We start from the raw sequence: 13,567 nt of genomic DNA, 5'->3' as shown, positions 1-13,567 counted from the left end.
TCACACACGTCAGTGTAGTCTTGGCGAAATAGTTGACACCATTTCATACGGGCCGGACGCAACACTGCATTTGGTCTATATAGCCTCAAAATTCCAAGGTTAATCTGTGTGTGTTTTAAACGTTTTGCCGTCAAGAATCGTACTGTTTAGCATACTTCAACTTTAGAGAACGTTTCCAGTTGCCACGTCATTTCAGTCTCATACCGCGATGCAGTTGTTATCCTTATCGCAGCACAGCTGTATCTACAGGAATTCCCTAACACGTAACCCCTCCTGACAATAAACTGCTCTTGTTGCCTGGGGGGCTTACCGTGAGGCAACGTATCTAACTTACATTCAGAAGTCCCTACGTAGTATTTATGCAGTAGGAAGAATGCGTATATGGTATAAGGAAACCAAAAATTAGAGTTTAACATTGTGTATTGCGGGACCTAGAAACAACGGAGAGGCTTCATCCCGCCGTAGCCCTCAGTGGTTCACAACCCCACAACGGGCTACAGCAGTCCACCCACCCTACCGCCGCCCCACACCGAACCAGGGTCAGCCCCCAGCTCTCTGTAGGCCGCAATTGCCACAATGTATTGTGTTTACGAGCGAAAACGAGGTGGTTTAGCAGTGTGAATTTTTATTAGTGACTGGTGACTGAGTTCTCAGTTGCGCCGCAATTGCCAGTATATTGAGGGATATTTTAGACTAAGTTTTTAAGTGAAAAATAATTGTTTACTGCGCGATCGCTACTTTTAGTAACCAGAAAAGACAGCTAAGTAAGTTAGAAATTAAGTTTCTCATATTTCCTAAAAACAATGAGACGAAACGAAAATGCATGTCAATTTGCAGACTCGTTTTCAGTTGAAAATGATCATGTCTACTCAATACATTTTGCTGATTCGGATTGTGAAAGGGATTAGAAGAGCGAACTGTTGAAAATTCCTTCGAAACGCAAGCTGAAAATTCATGCTTTCCCCACTCTAAATCCATCATCCTCCGGTGCTGATTTAGAATGTAATAGTAAGTCTACTAATGAGAAAAATATTCTTGCACAAAACCGAATCTACCTTAAAGACGTAAATATACAGATCAATATATACCAGCTAACGAAGAAATTACTGTCAAACGAAACGTTAACCGTTAGAAGAATCACTGCTGCGAGTGCGACAATGCGTGTTTACGCCACGATTTGGAATTATGGGAATCGAAGTAAAAGACCTTTGGCAAATGAAAGCAGATTTACAGGATCGTCTCTTTCGATATAGCGCTGAGTTACTGAAATTTAAACATGTTCAAAAACTGATTCAGGGCTCTTTTTCTGACTGTCAATAACAACTTGTTATGAAAAGACGGTGCACTAACAGCTGATTATGAAATCCATACGCATCCTCTGGATTTGCTTTGGTTTCCTACAGGTAACAATTAAACAATACGGAGATATGATGCTACCCACTGACAGTCCATAGAATGTTATGGAAGATTTGTGGCAGATCAGTTTATATGTTCCTGCATCAGGCTACACGGCTCAGTTAGAGTGCCCTTCTACATTACTGACGTATGGTACTGAACAATCAGTGATACGAATACCCTAAACGTCTATTGAAGCGAAAGAAGAAAGTAAGACAGTAGTAACCGGAAAGAAGTAAGCCTCATCTCAGGATTGTCTTGCTTTGCAGAAGTGAAGACTGAAAGTGCAAAAGGAATAACAAATTTCGCGACACCAACGCTGCTCTGGACGGAGCTATACACATAATCGTCTCAGATAACATGAAAGGAGACTTGCAGTAATGCATCGCGTATTCTTCTCACGTACTGTCATTAGCTGTCCTGTGCTTCGAGAGAACGCGGCAGCGGTGTATAAGCTCGATCTCTAAGATTCTTTTAGAAACAACCTTCCATTATACAGCGACATTCAGTCGATACTGCCTTATCTTCCGATAAGCAAATGATCATTGCTGCAGATATTTTAAAATTTTGTAATGTATTATTCACGTACTATTTATCTGTACCCTTCCATTTCAGTTTCGTGATGCAATTATTAATAGTAAGATACTTTAAATATGAATCGTTATTTATAGACCGATTGAAAGTACACTATACGACAAAAAACAACGCACTACGAAGGAATTATCCGAACGGGACGGGAATCTGTAAATGTGATGTTCATGCAAAGACAAACAAATAATTACAACTTCAGAAAAATTAGATTATTTACGAGGGAAAGTCAAAAAGTATCAACACTTCTGCAATAACGTCTCTTGCATTGCGGATATTGTCTTCTGTCCTCGCACATGTCATTATTATACTTTTGTGGTAATGCTGTGACAGTTTGATCTCATTTCCGCCATTGTTCTTCCTTCTGTTGCAGATATAGCGTGGCAGCTCCATTATAAGTGTACACCAACCAGGAACAACGGGCGGTGATCCGATTCCTCTGGTCGGAGGGTGTCGAACAGGCAGACATTCATCGCAGACTATCATCGCAATATGGGAGAAGTGCACTATTACATAAAACTGTGTTTTTGTGGCTCGAGAAGTTTAAAAACGGTCGAACAAGTGTAACGCATGAAGAAGAAGCGGGACGGCCATCAACCTTCACTACATTCAGCAAGCGCGAGAAATAGTTCTGGCGAATAGGCGAATCACTATCGATGAGGTAGAATCAGCTTTGAACATCAGCCGTGGCTTTGCCCATCACGTCATCCACGACGAGCTCGCTTTCCATAAGACCTGTGCACGGTGGGTACCAAGAAAGCTTACCGACGACCATAAGCTCACCTGTGTTAAGGGTCTGTCACAGCTTACTGACTCGCTTCTACAACGATTGCAGAATTGTCACCGGCGATGAAACACGGGTGCATCACTACCAGTGTCAGTCAAAGCGCCGGAGTATGCAGTGGAAACACCCTGGATCGCCGACGAGGAAAAAATTCAAGACGGAGCCATCCGCAGGAAAGGTTATGATAACCGTGTTATGGGCTTCACAGGGGCCCATACTGGCAGTGATCATGGAAAAGGGAATGACTATCAACAGTGCGGGATATAGTGAATTGTTGGAAAAGAAGCTGAATCCAGCAGTTCGCTCCAAACGCCGAGATCTGCTGTCGAAGAAGGCGTTGTTGTTGTATGACAATGTACAGACACACACGGCCCGTCACACTATTGAAACCATCAATGAAACCATCAACAATATGAAATTTGAGTTATTGGATGACCCTCCCTACAGCTCAGACCTTGCTCCAAGTGACTTTTACTTGTTTGGGCCAATCAAGGATGCTTTGCGTGGTCGCCGATTTGCCTCAGATGTGGACGTGGGAAATGCGGTGCAAAAGTGGCTTCAAGACCAACCAAAAACCTTTTATTTGGAAGGAATACGTAAGCTCATTGACCGTTGGGCCAAGTGCATTGGGAAGGAGGGAGATTATGTAGGAAAATTATGTGCATTGCATACCACTAGCTTCATGTTCATAAACGGTGGAAAGAAACGTGTAGATAACTTTTGACTTAGCCTCGTATTCAGGAGAAACAGGTTCACATCTTGTGCAAATCAATAGAGTGTTGGCTCACCTCTGTCGCCTGAGCAAGGACCTCTTTTGGCTTGGCAATGACTGATAAAGATCTAGGATGTTCTCCCGAATCGTACCAAATTCTGTCCAATTTGCGCTTTAGGTCGTCTAGAAACCCTAGGTGGTTGGACGGCCCGCCCCAGAATACTCCAAAAGTCCGCAGTAGGCGAGAGATCTGACGACATTGCTGGCCGAGGTAAGGTTTGGCAATTACGAAGACAAGCAGCAGAAATCCTCGCCGCGTGCGGTCGGTCAATATCATGCCGAAATGAAGCCGAGGATGGCTTGCCTTAAAGGGCAACAAAACGGGACACAGAATATCGTCGACGTACCGCTGCGCTGTAGGGATGCCACGTATGACAACCAAAGAGATGCTGCTGTGAAAAGAAACGGCAGCTGAGACTATCACTCTTCGTTGTCGGGCTGTATAGCCGGCGACAGTCAGGGTGGCATCCCAACGATGTCTCCACACATGGCCATTGGGGATCAGTTCCAAGCGGAACTAACATTGAAGAAAATTCTACTCCAATCAATGAGATTCTAGGCCGAAGACGTGTCTGGAGAGGCTCCAGACAACGGTAATTTACCAACCTGAACTGTTGCCCGCCATACGACCCAGCAAGCAGGGGTGATGGTGTGTGATGCCATTTCTTTTCATAGCACGAGGACCCCTTTGGTTTTCATCCGCAGCACCCTTAACGCACAGCGGCACGTCGAGGATATTCTTCGTCCCGTTTTGTAGCCCTTCATGCTAGCCATCATGGGCTTATATTTCTGCAAGATAATGCTCGTCAGCAAAGGACGAGTGTGTCTACTTCTTGTCTTAATACACTACTAGCTATTAAAATTGCTACACCACGAAAATGACGTGTTACAGACGGGCAATTTAACCGAGAGGAAGAAGATGCTGTGATATGCAAATGATTAGCTTTTCAGAGCATTCACACAACGTTGGCGCCGGTGGTGACACCTACAACGTGCTGACACGACGAAAGTTTCCAACCGATTTTTCATACACAAACAGCAGTTGACCGGCGTTGCCTGGTGAAACGTTGTTGTGATGCCTCGTGTAAGGAGGAGAAATGCGTACCATCACGTTTCCGACTTCGATAAAGGTCGGATTGTAGCCTATCGCGATTGCGGCTTATCGCATCGCGACATTGCTGCTCGCGTTGGTCGCGATCCAGTGACTGTTAGCAGAATATGGAATCGGTGGGTTCAGGAGGGTAATACGGAACGCCGTGTTGGATCCCAACGGCCTCGTATCACTAGCAGTCGAGATGATAGGCATCTTATCCGCATGGCTGTAACAGATCGTGCAGCCACGTCTCGATCCCTGAGACAACATATGGGGACGTTTGCAAGACAACATCCATCTGCACGAACAGTTCGACGACGTTTGCAGCAGCATGGAGTATCAGCTCTGAGACCATGGCTGCGGTTACCCTTGACGCTGCATCACAGACAGGAGCGCTTGCGATGGTGTACTCAACGACGAACCTAGGTGCACGAATGGCAAAACGTCATTTTTTCGGATGAATCCAGGTTCTGTTTACAGCATCATGATGGTCGCATCCGTGTTTGGCGACATCGCGGTGAGCATACATTGGAAGTGTGTATTCGTCATCGCCATACTGGCGTATCACCCCGCGTGATGGTATAGGGTGCCATTGGTTACACGTCTCGGTCACCTCTTGTTCGCATTGACGGCACTTTGAACAGTAGATATTACATTTCAGATGTGTTACGGCCCGTGGCTCTACCCTTCATTCGATCCCTGCGAAACCTTACATTTCAGATGGATAATGCACGACCGCATGTTGCAGATCCTGTACGGGCCTTTCTGGATACAGAAAATGTTCGACTGCTGCCCTGGCCAGCACATTCTCCAGATCTCTCACCAATTGAAAACGTGTGGTCAATGGTGGCCGAGCGACTGGCTCGTCACAATACGCCAGTCACTACTCTTGATGAACTGTGGTATCGTGTTGAAGCTGCATGGGCAGCTGCACCTGTACACTCCATCCAAGCTCTGTTTGACTCAATGGCCATGCGATTACGACCGGAGTTGGTTGTTCTGGGTACTGATTTCTCAGGATCTATGCACCCAAATTGGGTGAAAATGTAATCACATGCCGGCCGCTGGTGGCCGAGCGGTTCTGGCGCTACAGTCTGGAACCGCGCGACCGCTACGGTCTCAGGTTCGAATCCTGCCTCGGGCATGTATGTGTGTGTTGTCCTTAGGTTAGTTAGGTTTAAGTAGTTCTAAGTTCTAGGGGACTTATGACCTCAGTAGTTGATTCCCATAGTGCTCAGAGCCATTTGAACCATTTTTGTAATCACATGTCAGTTATAGTATAATATATTTGTCCAATGAATACCCGTTTATCATCTGCATTTCTTCTTGGTGTAGCAATTTTAATGGCCAGTAGTGTAGCTGCCAAACCTTACCTTGGTCAGCAAGGTCGCCCGATCTCTTCCCACCTGAGAAAGTTTGGAGCGTTATGGGAAGGGCCTTCCGACCAGCTCGGGATTTTGACGATCTAACGGGCCATTTGGACATAATTTGGCACAATATCCCTCTGGAGGACCACGAATAATTATGTCAATCAATGCCAAGCCGAGTAATTGCTCTCATAAAGGCCATAAGTGGTCCCAACGCATTCTTTACTTACTTAGTTAGTGAATCTCTTTCTCCTGAATGAATCATCGAAACTTTCTGATGCTGTAACAATTTATTTTTCTGTTTATGAACATCATTTTACCGATTTCCGCCCCATCCGTATAATTCCTCCGTGGTGCGTCTTTGTCTTGTCTTAGGGCGTATGTGTTCATCTGAATACAACACGACGTGGAATACACCTTTGATCGTTGATGGCGATGTCCTGAACCAGAGCACATTCTACGTGTTGTCTAAAAATGACGAATTATAAGTGGAGAGACGAAACAAGGAGCCCGTGTGTTCCGCATCCGTCGTCGTTACCATCTTCAGATTTTTTTTTTTTTTTGTGTGTGAAATCAAAACTGAAAAACTGCGGTACAGGAGTTTATCTTGTGCTAATGCCTTAGAGATTAGATGTTATTGCCTTTGAATTCATTTAGTATTTGACGGTCGAACGCTGACACATAGGAACTGTGCACAAGATCTTGTATGGGACATTCTTTCACTTTCACGGTTTATTTTGATGTTTATTGTTTATAAAATCTGCAATATAATCGTAAATTAGAGAAATAATGGAACTGATGTTCCACCCTCCACGCCCACTAACTTTCTTTACCGGCATGAAAGAAGAAGAAGACTCTTTACCTAAACGATTTAGCCAAGTCAAGGAAAACCTAAATTTGGATGGCCGGGTGGCTATTGTGCTCCTTAATGAGCGTCCGCGTGTTGACTATTGCGCTACCTCGCTCACTAGTGTGTGTGCTACGTGGGACTAACACCAGTGAGCTAAACTGTATTAAACTTTCACTGGTGACTCCGTGTCCCATATATCCAATGTTTATTGTTAGTTTTACTATTCTTTTCAACAGCACTCTATATGTTTTATCCTTTCCTGTATTCAGGGCTTCTGTGTCTATGTCTCGCTGATTAGTGTTTGCTGTGTTATTATTACGTTTGCTGCTTGATCTTAATTATTAGAGAGTCTGATTCTTTAATTTATTTCGTCTTTTGGTGTCATGACTTTTCAAACTGGGCCGTTGAAAAAAATATTTTTGTGGAAAAAACTGTACCGTAGTATTCTAAGGTAGATGTTATTTATTCAAAGGACTTAGACTGTTAAAGCCGTTTCCTGTCACTTTGTACGAGCGTGAGTCAAATGAAAACCTTAAATTTGTAATAAAAAATCGAAATTTCGCTCCGCTATCCTGTAAGTTGATAAGCGTGCTACAAACAGCGTGCAGAATGGCCTGTATGTGGCAGCATAGTGCAGGTGCACCCACATCGTCGCAGTATCAGTATATAGATGGCCGCCCCACTTGCGACTTGCACCAGGGAAGAACAGCATTCTGTTATTTGGTTATGGGTAGTGAAGGTGTTAAACCCATTGAAATTCATCGATAAATGAAGGTTCAGTACGGTGATGCATGTTTGTCACAGCATCAAGCCTACGAATGGAGTAGGAAGTTCGCAAATGGTGTGACTTCAGTGGAAGATGCTCCTCGTCCTGGTTAGGCACAACGAGTTGCGTCTTCATTGAACATTGCAGCAGTTGAAGTCATAGTGAAGGAAAACAGCAGAGTGACACTGAATGACATTGCAGCATGTTTACAGATAAGTTCAAAATGGTTCATATGGCTCTGAGCACTATGGGACTTAACATCTGAGGTCATCAGTCCCCTAGAACTTAGAACTACTTAAACCTAACTAACCTAAGGACATCACGCACATCCATGCCCGAGGCAGGATTCGAACCTGCGACCGTAGCAGTCGCGGGGTTCCAGACTGAAGCGCCTAGAACTGCACGGCTACAGATAAGTCATGGGTCAGCACACCACAATGTCCATGACGTGTTCTAGTTTTACAAAGTGTCTGCAAGATGGGTGCCACGACAGCTGATTCCTGAAATGAGAGAATGACGTGTTGATGCTTGTGAAGAACTTCTTCAGCGCTTTGAAAGAGAAGGCGATGACTTCCTTGCAAGAATCGTTACTGGGGACGAAACCTGGATTTCATTTCCACCAACCGGAAACGAAGAGAGCGAACAAGGAATGGCGCCATTCCTCGTCACCAAAACCAAGGAAGCTTCGAACAGAACCATCAGCAGGGCAGGTTATGCTGACTCTCTTTTGGGGCGAAAAAGACGTCATTTAGGAGCATTACAGGCCTAGAGGGATCACTGTCACCAGCCCATCACACACAGATCTCGTAAAAAATCATCTGCGACCTGCAATCAAGTCAAAGCGACGTGGATTGCTGTCAGCAGCTATCCTTTTGCATCATGACAATGCATGGCCCCACACTGCCCGTGCAACAGTTGCAACAATCACAGACCTGCGTTTTGAGCGTCTTCCTCATCCACCATAGTCACCAGACCTTGCCCCAAGTGATTTATATATGTTTTGACCACTCAAAGACGCAATGCGAGGAAAGAATTTCCGTTCCGATGAAGAGGTACACCACGCTGTGCATGAGAGGTTGCGAGGATTACCAAAAGAGTTTTTTTCTAAAGGAATTTCTACACTTTGTAAGCGCTGGAGGAATTGCATTGAGCGTGGCGGAGATTATGTTGAAAAGTGATACAGATTTGCACCACTTCTCCACAATAAATAATATTAAAAAAATATTTAAAGTTTTCATTTGACTCACCCTCGTATGTTGTATTGTGTCTCAACTGCAGAAGAATGGTGTTTCCGGCATTACTTTGCTTTTATTTATTATTTTTATTTTTCAAAGCTCTTGCGTTTCTTAGGACTCTACATGATTTTTACAAAATGTGTTGTGGTTTCTACTCACACTTCTCAGACCTTCTCACCCTTTTTGGTTTCTGTCAAAAAAACGGTGGAATGTCTCTTGTTACTGCACTTAACAAAGAACATTGTGTGTTGTTAATTTTTTTCAGTCAGTCAAGGCACGATGAAAGTTGTCTGTGTTGTCTGTATGTACGCAAAAAAGTTAATCACCAACTTCCTTCGCGCATCTAGTAGTTCGTCAGCCTTCAGCAGACAAAGTATCAACTGAAGCAAACACACCATCGACATTTCTAAAGCAGGAAACTTTTTGGGCACTAGAACGTGTGAATCTTTGTTAGTTTGGGCAAGAAAGCAACGATGACTTGCGGGTCTGTGGAGAGGCAGGTATAAAGCTGATCAAATTAAATAAATTCCGAAATCGGTAGCAACTGAGCACTGAAATGATTTCAGTGGCGACAAGTGAAAATCTGTGCTGGACTGAGGCTCGAATGCGGATTTTCCGCTTTACATGAAGGGTCGCCACACCCGCTTTCTTATTTAATTTTTTTTAAACTTTTTAAAAACAGAACGAAAACGAAAGACAAGTGACAATGCTCGTCACGGGCGGTACTCAAAAGAAAATCACCATCTGCGTCACATTCCCAGCAGGAAAAGCGATGCATCATAAATATTGCGTGCAGCCGGGTAAATTAATTGTTCCCGCCATTTGGGGTAGCATCCATTTTTTGGATGCCGACCATTTATTGGGACATTATGTGAATCGTTTTAAAGATTTACTATCTTTTGTAGGCCTCGTAAACATTATCCACTCAGATATGGTGCCAACACCAGGGGGCTTGACGTCTTCACAATGTGCTATATGCCGCTATGCGTAGGCCATGTACATTATCGTCGTTAAATTTACGCCCCCACGGGTCGTCTCATTCCTGTGACAACCCAATTGTCATGCGGATTGTGAAATACGCTTCCCAAATAGTTAACAAAGTAAGTTCTGTATTTCGGATATCATCGTATGAGCCCGTGTCGTTCTTTTAGATACACCACCGGCCATTAAAATTGCCACACCAAGAAGAAATGCAGATGATAAACATTCATTGGACAAATATATTATACTAGAACTGACATGTTTTTACATTTTCACCCAATTTGGGTGCATAGATCCTGAAAAGTCAGTACCCACAACAACCACCTCTGGCCGTAATAACGGCCTTGATACGCCTGGCCATTGAGTCAAACAGAGCTTGGATGGCGTGTACAGGTAGAGCTGCCCATGCAGCTTCAAAACGACACCACAATTCATCAAGAGTAGTGACTGGCGTATTGTGACGAGCCAGTTGCTCGACCACCATCGACCACACGTTTTCAATTGGTGAGAGATCTGGAGAATATGCTGGCCAGGGCAGCAGTCGAACATTTTCTGTATCCAGAAAGGCCCGTACAGGACCTGCGACATGCGGTCGTGCATTATCCTGCTGAAATGTAGGGTTTCGCAGGGATCGAATGAAGGGTGGAGCCACGGGTCGTACCACATCTGAAATGTAACGTCCACTGTCAAAGTGCCGTCAGTGCGAACAAGAGGTGACCGAGACGTGTAACCAATGGCACCCCAAACCATCACGCGGGGTGATACGCAATTATGGCGATGACGAATACACGCTTCCAATGTGCGTTCACCGCGATGTCGCCAAACACGGATACGACCATCATGATGCTGTAAACAGAACCTCTATTCATCCGAAAAAATGACGTTTTGTCATTCGTGCACCTTGGTTCGTCGTTAAGTACACCATCGCAGGCGCTCCTGTCTGTGACGCAGCGTCAAGGGTAACCGCAACCATGGTCTCCGAGCTGACAGTCGATGCTGCTGCAAACGTCGTTGAACTGTTCGTGCAGATGGACGTTGTCTTCCAAACGTCCCCATCTGTTGTCTCAGGGATCGAGACGTGGCTGCACGATCCGTTACAGCCATGCGGATAAGATGCCTGTCATCTCGACTGCTAGTGATACGAGGCCGTTGGGATCCAGCTCGGCGTTCCGTATTACCCTCCTGAACCCACCGATTCCATATTCTGCTAACGTTCATTGGATCTCGACCAACGCGAGCAGCAATGTCGCGATACGATAAACCGCAATCGCGATAGGCTACAATCCGACCTTTATCAAAGTCGGAAACGTGATGGTACGCATTTCTCCTCCTTACACGAGGCATCACAACAACGTTTCACCAGGCGACGCCGGTCAACTGCTGTTTGTGTATGAGAAATCGGTTGGAAACGTTCCTCACGTCAGCACGTTGTAGGTGTCACCACCGGCTCCAACCTTGTGTGAATGCTCTGAAAAGCTAATCATTTGCATATAACAGCATCTTCTTCCTGTCGGTTAAACTTCGCGTCTGTAGTACGTCATCTTCGTGGTGTAGGAATTTTAATGGGCAGTAGTGTATATCCAGTAATCTGCCACTGACAATACATATCGTAAAAACATTGCGCGTCGAGGGATGCAGCTGACAGCATACGTCTTATGTCTTCGAAAGAACGTTATGTGCGGTAAAGTAAATGCATTTGAAGTGACTTCTGTGTCGGTGGCGCGTCCTAGAAAGGCCAGTGTACGACGCATCAGCTTCCAAACGCTTCTCGCCGCGCCATACACTAAGACATGTTCTTCCGTGTCCAACAGACCACTGGTATGCAAAGGGGACAATCAATCATATGAATGGTTTACAGACGGTTCCGCGTGATAATTTTGCGTTTCATGAGGGTATAACACGTCGATCGCGTTGTCGTTGACAGCAGTGGGGTATACATTGCGCGCCAGATATACTGCCAGTCTCTCGTTGGATGTTGGACTTCCATAACATTGCTGCCGTGGTGACTTATCCAGCAGCGATAGATAACGTGAGTCCTCGGTGTTCTCATGGACGATACTTACGGACCAACATAACTATAATCCATAAAAAAATGAGGCTTCGTGTGTAAGTGAAAGCGAAATGTTGCCATTTGCTGTCCTGAGGTTCGAACGACGGCGAAGGAAGCTCATCTATCAGAGCTGATGCTATGGTGTGTTGTCGCTGTTGCCAGTTCGGTAGCATGGCTCGAAAGATCGGGTTGACGGAGGAGATAGAGAAGATCCAAAGAAGAGCGGCGCGTTTCGTCACAGGGTTATTTGGTAACCGTGATAGCGTTACGGAGATGTTTAACGGACTCAAGTGGCAGACTCTGCAAGAGAGGCGCTCTGCATCGCGGTGTAGATTGCTCGCCAGGTTTCGAGAGGGTGCGTTTCTGGATGAGGTATCGAATATATTGCTTCCCCCTACTTATACCTCCCGAGGATATCACGAATGTAAAATTAGAGAGATTAGAGCGCGCACGGAGGCTTTCAGACAGTCGTTCTTCCCGCGAACCATACGCGACTGGAACAGGAAAGGGAGGTAATGACAGTGGCACGTAAAGTGCCCTCCGCCACACACCGTTGGGTGGCTTGCGGAGTATAAATGTAGATGTAGATGTAGATGTAAAAGGCTCTGATGCGGATATTCGTGAGACTGAGGCCTCAGTTTCGGAACGGTAAGGTTAACATGTCATACTTGATCCTAAATAACATCCCAGTACTGACATAGCGCCCAAATGCAGCCGTGAGGAGGTTCACCGTACCCTGCGGAATCAGTAGGATCTGACCTAAACACGGCAGTTGTGACATAAGATGGGCGTTGGTGTACGGCACACATTGGACCATGTTTCGTAAGGACAATCGAACATTCTGAAGCAGCCGCCGATAACTCGCTGCCACTGGCCGTCACAAATCAGGTCATCCGCATAGGCACGGAAAATGTGTGAGCACTCACACATCGTTATTCCAGCGAGAGAGCGTCGCGTAACGTGCATCAGCGTATGCAATGTCACAAAAAACACCACTGAAAGGTGGCACCCTCCTCGGACCGAGCTGCTAATGTGAATTGAGCCTGCTTCCCGACTGTTTACCACCACCTTTGATGTAGCTCGATTGATTAGTCTCGTGGCTATGGAGATGAAGTCCGGTAGATAGCCAATCGGCACTTAACTGGCAGTAAAAAATGATGGTTTACCCTGTCGAATGCACGACCAAAGTCCACCGATATTAGAGCTGCTCTGATTCGACGTGATTCTGCAAGGACTATGACGTCACGATATTAGCTTAAAGCTGAATGGGTGTTCCTTCGGACCCCTAGGTATGCCTGATCATGGGCGATAGTAATCTATATCACTAATTTAACATGGGGCGTGCAAAAAATTTCTTGTTGTCGTTTAGCATGGTCAGCGGCCAATATTGATTCGCACTGTGACTCCACTTCGGATTTAGAATGAGAAGAATAAAACCAGTCATAAAATCCTGCGGCATGAACATGTCAAGGCGCATCAGCTCACTGCACATCGACACCCATTATGTCATCATCATTTGCGCTAATTCTCAATACTATTCTAACGTTATCCCACCCAGACATGCGGATTTATGTGCCTCTCATTACTTTAGTGCCTCATTCTTTCATCTTCTGTGACTGGCGACATTAGTGCAGCCTTATTAATCTCAGTCAGTCTCGTTGTCAATTGCTGCAATATTTCCTCCCG

Source organism: Schistocerca americana, chromosome 2, assembly GCF_021461395.2.
Source record: "Schistocerca americana isolate TAMUIC-IGC-003095 chromosome 2, iqSchAmer2.1, whole genome shotgun sequence".
In the NCBI taxonomy this organism is placed as follows: Eukaryota; Metazoa; Arthropoda; class Insecta; order Orthoptera; family Acrididae; genus Schistocerca; species Schistocerca americana.
The sequence above is the reverse complement of the archived record's forward strand: the minus strand, read 5'-3'. Positions refer to the sequence as shown.